Source organism: Vanellus vanellus, assembly GCF_965231255.1.
Source record: "Vanellus vanellus genome assembly, chromosome: 1".
Classification (NCBI taxonomy): domain Eukaryota; kingdom Metazoa; phylum Chordata; class Aves; order Charadriiformes; family Charadriidae; genus Vanellus; species Vanellus vanellus.
Window position 1 is genome coordinate 21,309,564 of NC_138905.1, and position 12,562 is coordinate 21,322,125.

Genomic DNA, 12,562 nt, shown 5'->3' on the forward strand with positions numbered 1-12,562 from the left:
TGCTGGCGGAATCAATGTGCCTAATCCGAGTGACTGGTGATCCACCCTGACTGAACAGTGAGTTAACATACTTACTCACTTCTCTCTCGTGCTACACAGAAATTATTAAACGTTCAAATGCCAGGCTATGGAAAATGGGGCCAAATATTCAGAAGGCACAGCAGCTGATCCAAAGATAAAACTGATCTCTGAATGGAGCAAATTCTGCTCCTTGGCCACGCTAGTGTAAACCCGTAATAATTCCATGAACAGTAACATAAACCAGAAAGGACTTTGGATCCATGTACTTTGCTGGTATTGTTTACATTGCCAGGAGTGACCATATTTTGCTGCTCTTTTTTTTTCGTTTGTCTTGCAATAAAAATCATTTAATCTCCTAACTCTTTGTGCTTTCCAATTTAGCTAAGGGAATGAGGACTATTTTTATTCAGATGGATTTTAAGAAAAAAAAAAAAAACAACAAACAAACCAATAAATATGGTGTATTTCTCATTAACTATTTAAAATATACTTTCACTAAGAAATTACTTCTATCTAGTAATTTATAGTTAATTGCACATGCTAAAATGGTACTTACATTAATGAAACATAAAGTTCTGATTTTTTTGCCGCTATGTAACCTTCATTTCTTGTGCGTATTGTTTTTAATGGGTCTCACGGTGTTCTCAGGAAATTAGGTGCTAAGCTTTCTACCTTCCAGAAAAAAGGTAATTAAAAGTAGCATCAACCTAAGAAAATTCTTCCACCCTCATCTGAGCAGACTTAAATTATGTTGCTGATGGTATTTACAAAATATCTGCGGCAAGTACAGTGTGTCTGTGCTAAAGTCAATGAAGCATACAATGAACAGGACATAGTCACATGAGGCTTGAATTCATTCCAGTTTGTACTCTGGAAATTTTTTTTTTTTTTTTTTTTTTTAAACTCAGATGATTGCAGTGACCAACATGTGATTCGAAGCGAGGATCACTCGGGTCAGGCCTGCAGAAGCTAGTGGCAGAACGCCTGAAAGCAGTTCAGACCAGGAATGTTTGTGTGTGGTGGCTCAGAGAGCGTCACATGCAGATAGATATAATTTTTGAGAGAGTGCCAGTGCAGCTGGGGCTGTTTCATGCTGACATACTAACAAGGTGTTCTGTTGAATGGTAAACGCTCCTGAGATAACACCTGAAATCTGGATACCCCTTGCCACCGAAGGGAGGGCAGCTGTTCCCTTCTCTCTGTTGTTTCCAGAGGTAACTCCCCAGGTCTCTCTGCACCTCTCAGGGCACAGCTCGGTTTCGCAGACATTTACCAGTCAAGCTGCAGAAAATTTCCTTGTACTACTTAAACACATTACATATGTACATACATTATACTAATACGTTTTACTAATGGCCATGACTATTTAAATAAACAACATATTTTAACATAAAGTCACAATGATGTAGCAATTATGAAAAGAGAGGTCCCAAGGAACTCTGCTGTTACTCTGCGTACATGCGTTGGACCATACTATGTGTACATGAAGTACACTTTACCCTCGCTCTGCCTGGGTTTTGTGCACCACTGCTGGTCTACTGCTTATTCCCTGTGTTGCACAGACCACTGTAGCTTTAACACAGCTTTACAGGGAAGAGAGCTGAAGCGTTTATCAGAGAGAAGCCACCGGTCATGTCCCCAGACACGCAGCAAGGGCAGAAACAGTAATACAGCAGTCTGGGAACAGCTTTGGTGTTGGGATGCCCCCAGCTGAATTGGCAATAGAGATGTCTTAAACCGCTTCTGTCTTTCTGACTCATCTTATCCGAACTATTCTGGGTGTTTCCTGAAAATAGCAGTTGAAAGCCATTTAAACCATTTCTCTAGGAACAGTGGCTTTTTTTTTCTTTTCAGAGGCAAACTCTGCTGTCCCATCAAATGTCAAGGGTGAAAAATCCTCACCCACATATATGATAGAAAGAGCACTCAAGTCTAACATTTAATATAATTATTTAATAGCTCCCCCACATTAGTCAGACCTTGAATTTAGGAGGATCGTTAATGTTTAAAATTAAGTTGCAGCGTCCTTGTTATTAAGTTGTTCTTCTGAAGGAAGCCACACAGTAGGTATGGAACATATAAATAAACACAACTTACACTGGAATATTTAGGGAAGTGGAACTAAAGCACAGATGTACCCACGCCTTCATCTTTCTGACAAATCCTTGTGAAAAAGAAAGAGTCATAGACAAAACCCACGATGATATGAAGGTAAAGACAGATCCTCGAGCCGTGCAACGGCGTTAAGTACAGTAATGCTGTGTGCCAGATGGCAAGCGGGCAGATTCCCTGTGGGACGGGCTGCCTGCTCCTGCTGAGGCATCTGAGAGGACAGAGAGCCATGACACCAATAAGTAGCAGTATAAGCAGCTGAACACTGGCTTCTACTACTCATATGGGGCTAAATTGACAGAAAACTAAAATCATTAGGAAAGTAATTACAGTGGCTGGCAGCCTGCCTTTGTATGATGCTGTGACGGGCATGCCTCACACAGTACACTCTACTTAAGTAAGTTATTGCTTATAATGAACCTTACTTACGTGGTTTTTCCTTCTCCTTCACTTAACTCATTTAGGTAACTCACGTGCTGGGATGATCCTGTGACTAAGAGCAGAGTAGTCTCGTTTAGTGGGTAGTTCATCTTTGGAAGTCTGGCAGTAGGGTTTTTTTTCTCCAATATTGTGCTGCACCTTTTCTCTCCCAACCTTCTCTTTCAACACATACATGCAAAGGAAGGGGGATGAACTGCATGAGGTGCACTTGGATGCCATGGAAATATCAGGGACTTAGATGCCTCACTTTAAAGCACAAGATGGGAAAGGAATATTTTGTTTTAGTAGAAATCCCATTTAGTAGAATCCCATGTCCTGTTGTTATCTAGTTAATTAGAGCATTCTTGATGAAGAAACAAGAACAATTCTAATTTTTCATTAAAACCTGAGACACATAAGGCTTGAAATAAGCTAAAAAAAAAAAGATAAAAAGAAAAAAGTATGATACACTGGATCTGTTCAGCAGTGTGGCATTGCAGCTCAATGGACTCTTTGCATTTGGCAGGAGTGAAGAAGTTAATTGACAATATACTACTGTAACCATGTTTGTATTACAGTCACACGGCTATGTTCACTCTAGTGGCTAATTTACTAGAATAGCTGTTTTTTATGAAGAATCTGGTGTAACTTGTCAACCATAGTTATTGAGCCAAACTTTTCCACCACTTCATGGTCACGAAAAAGTAAAATTGTGCAGAAATGAGACAACATGAGGAAATATTGAGGGTTTGAATGTTGGTAACAAAAGTCTTTTTGACACTGATTTAAAAAACTGTTTTTCAATAATTTAATAAACAGTAAATTCTAATTGATAGCAGTCGCTGTTGTTGCAACATTTTATTCAATACTGTGGGTAGTTGATAACTAAAATCTGCTGGCTTGAGTTAGTGTATTTTTGCAAGACATCCATCGGTAGCATCTGGCATGTAGAACTTAAAGAAAATTTAATTTTAAAGTATCAGAGATTCGTATTCAGTCCCCTTTGCTGGTTATATTTACCTGTACATTTATTATAGTTTTGCAAAGAAGTTAGAGAACTCCACAGGGAGATGGGGTGTTTGTTGGCTTGTACACATATTTGTCTGGCCTATGCTGACAACTGCTGCTTTTACGTGCTCATTTTGATAGTAAGACCTTGTTTGAAAAGGGTGAGGAAAATCAGGTTGTTCCTGAAGTTCATTACTAATGCTGGGATAGATCTTGATACTTTTAACACTTCACACTGTTGTCTTCAATTAAACTACAATACTACCATTATGGATAACGATATCTAGTCCTTCACAGAGTACTGTTTTCATTTTGACTTGCATTTTTAGTTTTATTTACAGCAATCAATGAAACTGCCAAATCCCCTAACAGAATGCTGGGAAAAAATTGCTATCTGTTCATGGCAAACAGGTACATACATTTGACAACTTTTGCCAGGCCTTTGGCAGACGCCACTGGAGTCACAAGTCTACAGATATCAGTCCCAGTGCCAGAGTGCTCCAAGGTAAACGGAAATAGCATTATTACAATCCCAAAGTTTTCTCTGAGGATGCTCTTATTTTGATAGATGTCTAGGCAGGTGTGAATGGGGTTATTATGTTGCAAGAAAAGGGTCTGAGAATAGAATTTTAGGCTGAATTCCGGCAAGTTGAAATGAAGAAGGTCCTATAACTATTTCATCTGACATCTTGGTTGTGATTTACTACAAGGCTTTAAATACTTGCGACGCAGAGCGCTGTATTTCAGCTACACACTTGGACTCCCTTTAATAGCAATGACTCTGCTGTTACAGAGTACTGTTCAACTCATCACAAATTAGACGTCTAAAACACGTCAAATCAATCATGCTGTAGAAATGCCACTTACACTCCATTTCGTACAAGCAGGGTCAAGATCACCAGCTCAGGTGTTGATATTAGTACAGAAATCATTAAACATTAGGTAAGATGAACCTTATTCCCCTTGATGTGTGAATGACCCTGGACAGACCATTCAGATATCAAGAAGCTCTGCATCAATATTTTGAGGAAAGCTATTTGAAGAATATTTATTTATTCATGTTTTATACATATGTACAAATTTCTGAAAGTCACAACATGCAATCCTCTGACAGAAATAATTTAAGTCTTGAGAAGAAATGTTTCAAAGAGTACAAAAGAAAGAGAAATAGACCATCATGGTTTTAAAGTGCAATTTCCCTCTGAAGCAGCGACATTTATGAGGTGAAATCTCAGAGGACAATAGGGAATCACAGTTCAACTCTGGATAAGGACAAAACCTTTTTATCTTTATGAGGACTACAGAGGAAAAAATCCATGTACCCTAAGTTGTATGTATTTTTCTCCATTGGTCTAATAGAAGATGTTACCTCTTCCCAGGAACCTGGTGTCACTAGAACTACAGTCAACCTAAGTTATTTTTCAAGTTTCCAAGACCTGAACATTCAGGAGGACACAGTGGATACTTTATCTGGCTGAGCATTTTGCCAACTATCTATTTGGTGGAAATGAAACCACAGGGAGAATATGCACCTACCCTGATTTGGCCCTGCAATGACACAAAGAACCAACAATTGGTCCATGATGCAGCCAGTGCAAGTCTTTCCAACAAGAGTAGTGTGTTAGTGGCATGCCTTTCATGGAGGGTTTTAAAGTGCTTTTTAAAAATTCGTTAACTGAGCCACTTTACATGATTCGGTTAGACTGGGATAATTTCTTCAGTGCTGAAATACAACTGCCACGGCGATAACATGGGGGAAATGCATGAGCCTTAATCCTGTCCCAGTGACGATGATGGGAATTTGCAACGGCATTCTCGTGGAAATGGCTCAGATATAGGGACTGCCCATAACCTTCCCAAGGGCCTCAGCTCTAGGAGTCTGGTCTCTGCTATAGGAGAAGACGATAAGGCTTACTGAGTTGGCACTTTTCCAGAAATTATGATAGTTTTAATTTCTTCTGGGGGAAAAAAGTGCCTAGACATTGACTGCAACTGGTCACAGCCTCCACTTTATACTCCCTTCAAGAATTAGCACTTCTGTGCCTCTTACAAACACAAAGTCTATAAAGCTGGTGCTGGAAACCACTACCAGTGAGTTCTTCCTTGAGAGGTACCCAGAAAGCTCTGACTTGATCCAAACCTTATGTGCAAGAACCAATAGCGTCATGGCAGAAGTTGCCGTATTTGCAAGTTTACAAACACGGTAAGTAACATATTGCTATCAGAAGTCATCCTGATTTTTTTTTTTTTTCCTGAATAAGAGTAATGAAGATACACAGAAAAGCTGCTGTAGTTTTCTGAAGGTCAGGGAAGATTTGCTAAAATGCATGAATCGCTGCTTTTGCTGTGCAAGCTGATCAACAGCACAGTTCTAGTCAAAATGCCTGAATGCCAGTTCTGATATGTATTATCCCAAAGGCAACGCAGGGCCTGACAAAGTTTTCCTCCCAGAAGAGAGTTGTCTCATTTGGTTGATTTCAATTAACAACTTCCTTGAAACATTGTTGACCTTTCTGGCATAGTACACTTTCAAGTAAAACGCAGGATGCCAGTCTAATCCACTCAGCTCCAGAACAGTTTAACCAATATCCGTAGGGCACACATCCTGTGACTTGATTTAATCTTGTGATCAGGGGAGTGTCACTTGATGTCTTAGGTGCTGAAGACTCAGGAGGCCCTTGATCTTTTTCACAACTAGAAGACTTCCTTGTTCTCAGAACAAAAAGAATGATGATGAAAAGTGATGTTTTTGGGGGGCATTTTCTTCATTTCATGAACACAAAGCAGATGAGGACTAGCAATGATTACACTTGTAAAAAAATGTATTTTAACATTAAGGATTTTAAGAAGTCTCTTTTTGAAATGAACTTGATGATGTTCCAGAAGAAAACAGTTATTGATCACTGCTGCATTTCATTCAAGTAATCATAGTTGCATAATGAGCTGAGCATTTCCACAACTTGTAAGAGAATTGTTGTTACTTATCACGATTTCTTCTATTCAAAGTGGCTAACTGCTCTCCGGGACTAATGTTTTCTCTGAAGTTACTTCAAATTGTAATGTTCATAGGGAAATAATATTAGATTTTTATTTCATTCAGCCACTACAACTGGTGAATTTCTTGCAAATTTCCAAGCTTTCCTTTTGAGATATCTGGTAACATAAAAACAATGTCACCTTTGTTATGAATAAGTAGACAGCTCTCACCACCTGTGTGATTCTGAAGAGCATTCTAGTAAGCATAAATATAAGTAGACAGCTCTCACCACTTGTGTGATTCTGAAGAGCATTCTAGTAAGCATAAATATTTATCTGCACGGGTACCTCCATATAAATGAAATGTTTCAGCCATTGTTCAGAAATTCACCCTAAATCCAGGAACTCTCCGTGCCATTGGGTTCCCTCAAGGTAAGCACTTGCTTTGTCATCTGGAAATTTTACAGCGATTGGGAAAAGCATACAAATGAAACAAATTAAAAATGCCTTCTTCTTGTGTGCCTTGGTTTCTTACTCGAAAATTCAAAGTAGATCCCCGAATAAGCACTGTGGTATAGACGATTCCTGAAGCCAGTGAGTGTCTTGGGAAACGCAGACCTTCTCCTGGGTTCCAGAATGGGCAGGACACAAAGACCTCTACCTTCTGAGTGTCAGAAACAGAGACTGAGGATTAGGGCCCTTCACTCCCTCAAACCTTTGTAAAGACCATGAATGTACATGTACATATGAATCTTTAGTTTGTTTCTGTCTCAATATTTGCGGTGAGTTGTGTGTTTTTAGCCTAAGAAATTAGGTTTATGGGACTACACTATTAATGAGCAGTCTATTGACCATTGTCAACTAATTCCAAAAGTCAGGTCATGTCTCAAAGACCTTAATTGCTACTACAATTAAGCTTGAGCAACGTATGACCCATGGCAAAGGCATGGGTGGAACAAAGCTGAGCAAACCCATCCAGAAAGGTTGAGTTGCACAATTCTGACATGGCAAAGCAAGAGGTGAAAGCTGAATTATCTATTTCACTTTAACATACAGACTTTCAACTACAAAGCTGACATCTTCAAATATCTGATCTGTTAAATCTTTAATTGTAATGAAATTGTTTCAAATATATTTTAAAGCTCAAGGTTTTGTGGGGTTTTTTGTTGTTTTTTTTTTTTTTTTCCCCTCACATTTATTTAGGGTCTTTTTTTCACTGCTGATAAAGCCACACAGTGATCTGATTATGTTAATCTATCATCTTAAATAAAAAAGTAAACATTCTTGGAAAAAACATCCTGTAAAAGACTGTCTGTACAGCTGCTTTTTCATTTTAATGGTAATCAGGTACATAAGAAATCTCAGATTGTTTCCAGGCTTCATAACACTGAGTCTGCTCGTAATAGACCTTGTAATGATTTACTCATTCACTCACTCATTCATTCATTCATTCATTTATCCATTCATCTACTGAGACGACAGTAGTCATGTGGCTTGGACCGCACTTGTTCTAGTGGCAGCATATAATCTAACTGATTAAAGAAAGTTGTTCTGCTTTCTTAGGCACCTTTTGTGAAGTCTTTCAGTTTCTATATGATTTTGAGATCTATATCTGCAATCTGAACTCCTATTGATGTTAGGAGTCATTCAGCATTCTGAAAGTGATTATATTATAGACTGTGTTTTGTTTTATATATCCTCAAAAGGTCAAATCCTATTTCTCTCAAAGGCCAATTTCAAATTTTACATGGTTTGACCTAGGAAATAATGATCTTTTCTGTATACATAAGGAGGTTTGCTTACATTTGAGGGGCCAAGGTATAGCTTTATCCTGCATTGATATGTTTACCTTTGTCTGCTAATACAAGTGTCATACATTGATTTTGATGTTATTTTTGGTTATGTTTAGCTATGTCTGATCAGCACCGTGTAGAGACTTGAAACGAATGAATCCCAGAAGAGCTGCATTAGCATAATTTTATGGCCAGCACAACGTTTGTGCTGGTACAACTATGGGAATTCCAATTTGAGACCTGGCTTGTGTGGCACTAGCTGGGGTACCTTCTCATGTCCCAGCATAATGCAATGTAAGTATAACCCTTTCACTTCTGATATGTCTGTACTTAGGCTTATCCCAAACATGTTATCGAAACAATCTTAATAATAATAAAAATATTTAAGATGTCTCATTCAGAAAGCAGATACTAAGATATGATTGCATGCCAGAATTGAACTCACTCATGCAATCCTTTGGCAAGCGTGAATGATGCTCTGTCTTTCATTAAGCAATCACCATTATTTCACAAGGTCTTTGCCCCACTCGTTTTCTGACAAATAGATATCTGGGGAATTTGAGGGACAGAAAGTGTTCAGTGTAATGAAAATCTTCAGAGACTTCTGCTGTTAGTTTTCAAGACATTGAACAGAGATTTTGTAATTACACAATACAGATTAGATAAGTTTGGCAGTTTACTAGATAGGAAAAATTATGGTCCTGCAAATATGATGATACCATGCTTAGAACTCTGCTTAGAGGTATGGCCTTTCAGTAGAGGGGTTCAAACAATTTTTAAAGATAAGCAGATGTTTTTGCATTTTTCTCTATTTTTTTTTTGTTTGGAAATAATTGAACTATGTTAGATGAAATAAAAAAAATAGTCTGAAGAGAAAACTTTTCCTAGTAATTTTGGGAAAACTACAAAAATAAAAGCATGAAATCTAATGGTATTTTTTCGGGGGCCAATCTTATTATCTAAAACAACAATATGATGAAATTGTGACTATTTGATTATGTACAGGTGGGATTCTTGTTTCCTAAAAATGCTATCATAAAAGGTTTAACCATCCTATTAAAAAATTTGCAAGTTATGTGTAGGGTTGTGAAGAAATCTTCCTAGTTTGCTACATTTTCTGGTATGTTTTGTGTAATAACACTTTTTGTTCTATTAATACTTTTGCAGGAACAATTTGTTTTATGTGGCGGTTTCTTAGTGGTTTCCTCAAATGTTATGCACATCACCCTTATGACTCTCCCCGCTGAGTGTCTGCTTGCTGCTATTGCAGGATTGCAACAAAACCCAAGTTGCAACAACTGGAATTTGACCTGTAACACACAGCTGCCCATTTCCTTTTACACACACATTTAATACATTTTTTTTGAGTTTGTTTTTTTTTTTCCTTTTTTTTTTTTTTTTCTCTAGAGGAAGCATTTTTTTGCTGGTGGAAACTGCGTTTGACCTTTAGAGTAGGAACTCTCAAACCTGTGCTGGCCAGAGGCCAGAGCTCTTGGTCCAGCATGGAGGGCAGCTGCCAGGCTGCTGATGGAGAGGAAATGACATGATCACTCTGCCACCTGTTTCCAAAGAGCTACGCCGGCCGCCGGGTTGCTCCTTCGTCAGGTCACCTTGTTGTAGCAGGGCCAAATCATGCTGGGTGCTGAGCTCACTGGCTTTCCAGCACCCTGGGTGCTTGGGCAGAGCCTGCGGCGGGCTGGCCAAACAATTGACGCTGGCTGTAGGAAGTATGGTGCAATCTGTTAAGAATAGTAACCTGAAAATGTCAGGAACTGGTTTTTTTTACTCCTTTTATATGTAGATGTCAGTGATGACAAAGGGAAAGAGGTCAATGATGCCAAGGAGAGTGTCAAGTAGTTGTCCTAAACCACAAACCAATTTCAACAAGCTGAGTAGAGTTTTTGCTTATACAACAACAATTTTTGAGACTGGCGTTTATTGCATGAGTTCAAAACAATTCTGTGTCATGAGTGCACCGAAATGAAACTCCCAGCACAGCTGATGTGCAGTTTCTACATGCATGTCTGATGCATCTGACTGGCTGATAAGGAATGCAATAGCTAGATTAGGCTTAATTTGCCAAAGCAACACCTTTTCCTATGATCTTCTTTCCATGAGGCTGGGAACAAGCTCTGGCTTTTGTGCCCATCTCTTGTGACAGCTGTATTGGAAAACCAGCTGACAAAGAGAGAATGGGCCCTGATTGGAGGTTTTAATATTTAAACTGTCCTGCTAACATAAGGCAGAAGAAAATCCTCTTTGAGTGGCTTTGAGAATGTTGGTATTCTGGAGTAATGCTTGCTCAGAAACAGGCGCATCTAGAGGTGCGTAGAGCAAAGTAAAAGTAATGTAAGAGGAGGAAAAGATGAGCCGTGAAGTGGCTCTTCTACTTCATAATTTGGACCACTCATTACAACACAAAGGGGAAACATCTGAAGGTCTCGAGGTAAATCTGCCATTGGTCGCATCTACACTGGGGACATGAGGAATTCCCCAAAGCGCTGCACTAACAATGCAGCGACGTGCAGTGCCGGTGAGATGCAGCTGGTGGAACAGAAGAGCTGCTGCTGTGGGGCCAGCTGCACTTCACACCTTTTCTAACACTGCATGAAGTTCAGCTGTCCAGATTCTTCTTGCAATGCCAGTGGCTGGTCTTGTTTGCAATATGCAGTTATGGACAGTTTTCCCGCTACTGTTTGGCCAGAGCTTGTAGCCCTACAAAAACAGGAGAGCTCCCCAAAACCGTCAGAAAGAAGGTCACTTGACTTGAAGGGTTCACCTCAAATTAAACATTTTGTGTTAAAGCAGAATGAAATAACATTGCTTGCACATTGCTGGCTTCCCCCCTCCACAACATACACACTTTTTGACTCAGCAACTGTGCTGAAAAAGATCCATTATGTGTGCAGCTCTAGAATTTAGACCGAGACCCACAAAGGACTCGGGGTATATCCATGCGTGCACGGTAGGCAGACACAAGCAACCTCTGTCCACACTCTAAGCTCACAAAAAGCCCACGTGACTACAGTTTAGTGAGTCACTGAACCTCAGCTAACATGCTCTGCTGAGACGAGCAAACACGTATTCTAACTGCAGGGCAAAACATTTAAAAATGTGTTTACCGCTGTCACATTTCTTGGTATCCAAACATGTATTTATCGGTACCATTTTGTGGTAGCATCTAGAGGCCCCTGGCTCCTGCTGTGTTAAGTAAAAAACAAAAAGATGAGAAAGACATGGTTCCTACCCTTCACAGTTTGTGATCTAGTTAAAGGTAGAGACAGAGAGCAGTTAGAAGAGGCAAAATAAGCAGTTGTATTACACCAAGGTCACCTTTGGTTTGAGTAAAATGATGTCTGCCTTTCCCATCATCTTCCTGCATTTTCTTTGGGATGATGCAAAAGAAGCCTTTTCAGGGTTTAAAGTCATACACAAAACATTGATGTGGCTAGGCAAAGCATTAAGAACAGCACTCCCTTTTTGGCCTTGGTAATTAAAACTTATTCATACTCCTTCTAACATAACCTCAGTGGAATCGGAAAGCAAAATTGAATGTGTATGTGCACTTCCAAGGCAGTAGAGCAGATTGTAGAAACCGCATCATCAAAGCTTTTCTGAAGCAGAGCTAACCTTTCCCCCTTATGCCTTAGTCTCTTGTTACGCATATGCTATGTTACATATTAACTGGAGTTGCGGGTGATTATGGAAAGCTGCTATCCTCTGCGTCAAAGGAGTGGATGTTTGTGGGAGACGGTGCCTGAAGCTACTCGTAGAGTGCATTACTACCCAGTGAGAGTAATTTTTTTTTTTCAAACCGATGGATATTCTTGCGCTTACAAGCTAAATTCTCTCAGTAAATAAAGTGAATGGTGTATTTTGGATGTATAACTCTCAACAACTAGAAAGGGCTGGGTAATTCCAAACGGCCAGTGCTCAATAGTTTCTCAAAATGGGCCTGTCGGTGAGATCCTTGAGAAGCCCCAGACAATCAAATCACAAGTTAATTTAAAAAACCTCCACCTAATTAAACGCACATTTTATTGCATCCTTTAAAATAAAGGCAGCAGTAAACGATCATATGGTCTGAAGTTGCTTGGATATTACAGGGATAAGCTCCTGCATACTTATCACCAACACTTACTTCTCCAGTGCACTCTAATCCTGAGCAGACATCTGCTTTATTGCTCTCTTTTTAGAGCTCATGGCAGCACGGCACAACTGCTCTGCTTGCC